At 52.0% G+C, this 4,900-nt stretch overlaps 1 long non-coding RNA gene across 1 annotated transcript in view; it reads right to left on the reverse strand.

The window, feature by feature from the left end:
• Positions 1-4,098, reverse strand: part of Gm47922 — a 17,027-nt gene extending 12,929 nt beyond the window's left edge. The window contains exon 1 of the long non-coding RNA XR_003948914.1: positions 3,418-4,098. This is a non-coding gene — a long non-coding RNA (predicted gene, 47922). The remainder of the gene's footprint in view (positions 1-3,417) is intronic.
• Between the last annotated feature and the right edge of the window lie 802 nt (positions 4,099-4,900).

A 4,900-nucleotide genomic window follows, 5' to 3' on the forward strand; every position in this document is an offset into this window, starting at 1 on the left:
CGACAAAGCCAGCTTACAGGGATCCTATATCTGTGCCAGATGATCGTGTCATGATCCTTCTAGAACTTAAAAATGTGAGACCAATATGACAGTAAAACTACGTGGATAAAACTATTTTGTGACTGTGACAACCTGGGTATGGCCAATCAAAGCACTGTGGAGAGCCACAGCTGGGCAGGTGAGACCCTAGGAAGACCCACCTTCCTTCAAGCCACACCCCAGGAGCATAGAGAACAACCCAGAATGCTCCAGATGTTCAGGTGAGTCACCCCACCCCCACACGCAATGGCTGTCATAGAGAAACCAAACAGTCTATCCCCGCAGGAGCAATGCTAGCAGGCCAGCTGACTCCACTTCCCCTCTGGAGCCCTGGTTGGGGATGGTTTCCTGTCTGAGATGCCCCTGAAGATGTCAGCCTCTCCTCTAACTTCCTCCTTGTCTGAGGCAGGAGGATACTGCGTGTCTCTGGCACCTGAGGAGGTGGGGGTGTGAGTGACCTATACCACAGAGAACGAGGGACCAGCCTGTGTGCAGGTGTAATAATGACCAGCGAGGCAGACTCCATCCACCTGAATCGCCACAGCATGACTCTGGGCTGGAGACTCCTCTATCGTCCTCAGGAGAAGCTAAGGAAACTGAGGCCAGCCAGGAAGGAGAGTTGGCCCCAGATCCAGCAGCCAGAAGTAGGACGGAGCAGAGAAAGAGTTCAGGCTGAACCCTGATCTCTGGTGCCAATTCTACCTCCAGACTTACATTAGGGGTTTCCCCTACCCCAACACACTCATAAGGGCCATATATCCTCAGTGGTGCAATTAATCCTTTACTGAACTGTACAGAGGCTGGCTGCTCCCCCACCCCCACCTCCACTGGGGCTGCGGTCAATGCCCAGTGTGCTTTCCTGGGTGGGGCACTCTCCCCCTCCAGGCTGAAGTCCTACGGAAACTCTGCAGCACCAAGCTCACTTCCTCCCGCTGGCTTAGCCCTCACTGGCCCAGGCTCCAATCTGGAGAAATAAAAGTCAGGCAAGTCCCTGCTGCTTCCCAGGGAAGTCCCAGCAAAGTCCCCATTCCTGCCCAGTGTGGGGTCGTGTGGGTAATTTTAGCCCCAGTGGGAAAGGGGGGTTTTCATTATCTCAAGAAGCTGGCAGGGCACTCTGTCCATCACTCGTCCTGGGCAGAATCTCTGGTTGTTGTCCTCGAGCTGTATAGCCACGCCTCCAGGCCGCGGAAAGGTTTAGCCACGCCTCCAGACAGCGGGAAGGTTTGGCAGAGAGCCCACAAATATCTAGGATCCAGTGTGGATGCGGGAGCAACTAGCCACCCCCTAGGCCAGTACCCCATGATTGAGCAGCACTGAAATACTTCCCTAGGGAGAATGATGGCCTACACCTGTAATCTCAGCACCCAGGGAGGCTGAGGCAGCGTGCTGAGTTCCAGGTCAACATGAACTATGAACTCCACTTATCTCTGGCCAGCTTGAACTCTGTCTCTAGCCCACTGGCTGTTACCATTATTCGGGGTGAACCAAGGGTTGTATAGATTTGGGGGAAGGGGTTGAGCATATACAGGGCAAAGGTCATTGGCTGAAAGCTGAGATGCCTCATTACCGTGGGAGGCATTCCAGGATTCTTAGGCTCAGGACTACTTCACATTCCTCGGGTAAGCAATGTGGGGTCTAGGATTCCCCCAGAGAAGAGAAAGCCCAGCTGACAAAAAGGACTCTGCCATTTTGTACGGAGCCCAGGGCTGTCCCATAACATCTGATTCAACCCTAGCAGATTTCCATTGCAGACAAGGCTTCAGACAGGGACACCAGTCCTGCCGCCTAGAATTGTCCCGTGCCTCCTGGATGACCTGGAGACTCCACTTTCACACACTCGGGGTTTCCCCACAGCTGTCTCTGTGGTAAGGAGTGTGTCTAGGAAAGTCCCCAGAGCCAGTGGCCAACAAGGGAAGTTCAGGCCTGTGTCCAGTTGGTGTGGACACAGTAGTGGATACACCCATAGGTGGTCTTGAAGGTCACAGTGTTTCCTAGGGCTCAGCATCAAGGCCCATGGAAGAAGCCAGGAGGGAGCCTGCTTCTCCCCGCCTGAACCTGAGATCCTGCACATGGAACCATCTGCTGCCTGCAGGTCTGGTCCCTCCATTCCTGCTCAGTGTTGCCCACCCCAAGAGTCCTGACTCCTATTCAACAGGTGCTCAAAAAGCATGCCACCGGGCCGAGGAACACGAGGGACAGACAAGGGAGACCCCACAGAGCCATGACTAGGAGTACCCCAACAAACCAAAGTGGGAAAGGGCAAGCAGAGTGGTTAACACCTGAGGATGGTGTTTCGGGAAGTATTTAATCTGGGCCACAGGTCTTTACCCTGCCTTTGTTATTGAAGTTCTCTGATGAAACACACACACACAATCTTTATATTTACAATAAGTCTTAAACAACAGCAGAGCTAGGCAGCTGCCAGCTTTTGTTATTAGAATTTACAATTGTTACTGTTTCATCTGAGCTGTTCTTAACTCCACTTGGCCTGCCCTCAGGGCCATGTTCTCTAGACTCCTAACCCATGGCAACTTCTCTTTCCTCCTCCTGCCTTCTTCCTCCTCATGCTCCTCTTCAGACCCCAAGCCCCCCCAAAACCTCAACCCCATCTATGTCTCTTTTTTTCCCAACTATTGGCTGTTGGCATCTTTATTTACCAGTCAGAAATAAATTGGGGGCAGACACTTAGCGTCTTAGTTGCGGACTCTCTCGTCTTTGGGGCAAACAGTCTTGAGAGCCCAATATTAGCGTTAAAATATAATGTAGCATTAGGCCAACCCACTACAGGAAGAACGGGAAGAGTTGGGAGGTATGAAGGCCTTGGGGCAGAGATGTTCAGACCTCAAGTGGCATAGGTCAGACCTCAAGGTGGAACATGACCTGAGGGGATGTTGGGAGGTGCCACCCCATGCAGACAAAGCTTCAACAGGGACACAGTCCTGCCACCTAGAATTGTCCTGTGCCTCCCGGCTAACCTGGAGACTCCACTTTCACACACTTGGGGTTTCCCCACAGCTGTCTCTGTGGCAAGGAGTGTGTCTAGGAAAATCCCCAGAGCCAATGGCCAACAAGGGAAGTTCAGACCAGGCTGTGGTCAGCTAGACTGGTCAGCTAGACCACGTGCTGGGATTTATGCTTGAGCTAGTTGCTGCCTCTGCCTAGGCACACCAGGATGGCCTGCAGGTACCAGATGTTTTGCTTCTCCCTGGGGACACAGGACCCTGGGATAGCATCCCGCCAAGTCCCCACTGTGGCCAGCAGCCTTCTAAGGTCCTCTCTTCTGATTGACTGGGGAAGAGAGTAGGTCTACAGATGGAAGGGCCAGAGGTTGTGGCTCCTTGGGACCTAGGGTGATAAAAAGGGGAGGGAAGCAAATACCTGACTGAGTAGGATGTATCCTGTCCTTCAGACACTGAGGAGGGTGGTACCAGGGCAACTGAGAGGCGGGGGCAGGGATTTGGGCAGCATCTGACCACAGAGCCTGGAGTAGCCATAGAGGACATCAGTCGTTGGGTTTGAGGACACATGCTCGTGCCTCTGGGCAGGAACAGAAGTAGCCTCAATGTATTGTTAATAGAAAAGCATAACGTCAGAGAGATGCGGTTAGAGTCCATGAGGCAGAAGAGATCTCGAGGCTCCCTATCCGACAGGAGGGGTCTTACGCATGGCCTCAGCGAGAAGGACAGTCTCATGACAGCCTCCAGCCCATTTCACAGTGACTTCTGACCTCTGTGGAGTTCCCAGATGGCAGAAGCTGCTCCCCCACCCCCTGCCATCTCTCTCTGCTGCACCCTGATGTCAGAATGAGTGGAAGCAGGCAGGGCTAAGCCAGGGACAGCAGGCCACAGGGATGGTGACTGATGTCCCGAGGAGTAGTGAACTCAGGGTTTCCCTGTGGGAAGATTAGAATGTTCTGGGATGACTACACAGCCATGCCAGGGGTTCTAACAGGGGGTTCTAAGGCCAGACAGCCAGGCTCTCAAAAAAATGGAGATGAAAAAGTCAAAAATAAAAGGACTAAAAATAAGAAGACACCCCCCCGCCCCCAATGGTTAGGTCCTAGCTGCTTAGAGCCTGACCTAGTAACTATGATGCCTCATTTTTAAAAAAGAAAGAAAGAGAAAGAAAGAAAGAAAGAAAGAAAGAAAGAAAGAAAGAAGGGAGGGAGGGAGGGAGGGAGGGAGGGAGGAAGGAAGGAAGGAAGGAAGGAAGGAAGGAAAGAAAGAAAGAAAGAAAGAAAGAAAGAAAGAAAGAAAGAAAGAAAGAAAGAAGCCTAACTTCTAATGGCCCTGGCATCTGACCCCAAATGGCCAAGACCTAGTCCCTCAGGACTAAGCTGCCCTCTGACCTCTATCCTATAATGCCACAAATACAGCCCAGGGAGTTAGTGAGGACAGGAAACTTCTAGCTGCTGTAGAAGGACCCCATTCCCTCTCAGGGAGGCAATCTCTCTCTCTCTCTCTCTCTCTCTCTCTCTCTCTCACACACACACACACACACACACACACACACACACACACACACACTGCTTTCTGTGTTCTTTTGATGTAATGTCTATTCTTTACTGTAATTTTTATATCTATTCTGGTCTGGTGAGTACTTCTTCCCCTGTGTCTTGGGCATATATCCAGCATGACAGACACCAGGAATCTGAGGCCACACACAGCTCAGAATGTTCCCCGCCCCAGACCCTCTCTAGCCATAATGGAGCCTGTTAAGCCGGTCTGTGCTGGGGGACATAAGGGAGAGGCTGTGTGTGCATGCGTGCATGCTTGTACGTGTGTGTGTGTGTGTGTGTGTGTGTGTGTGTGTGTGTGTGTGTGTGTGTATGCTGGAACTGAATCGTGCCTTTGAGTGAGGA

The sequence above is a fragment of the Mus musculus genome, chromosome 10 (genome assembly GCF_000001635.26).
Source record: "Mus musculus strain C57BL/6J chromosome 10, GRCm38.p6 C57BL/6J".
NCBI classification, from domain to species: domain Eukaryota; kingdom Metazoa; phylum Chordata; class Mammalia; order Rodentia; family Muridae; genus Mus; species Mus musculus.